Genomic DNA, 253 nt, shown 5'->3' with positions numbered 1-253 from the left:
TATATATATATATATGATCGAAAATTAAAATGTGTTTCATAGCTTAGCGGCTGAGCAAAGAATCTCGCTTTTCTTCTTCTAAACATCCTACCAATATAAATGCAAATATAGGCTATAGGACATAAGTCTATTTTAGGAGACTTTCCAATTCTATGGGCAGAGGCGAGAGTACAGCTTTAGTACACCGGTCCTCACTGGCGGCCATTCCATTCAATAACACAAGCATCATGCATGCAATAATTCATAAAGGCAT

The sequence above is a fragment of the Phalaenopsis equestris genome, unplaced genomic scaffold (assembly GCF_001263595.1).
Source record: "Phalaenopsis equestris unplaced genomic scaffold, ASM126359v1 Scaffold000600, whole genome shotgun sequence".
NCBI classification, from domain to species: Eukaryota; Viridiplantae; Streptophyta; class Magnoliopsida; order Asparagales; family Orchidaceae; genus Phalaenopsis; species Phalaenopsis equestris.
The sequence above is the reverse complement of the archived record's forward strand: the minus strand, read 5'-3'. Positions refer to the sequence as shown.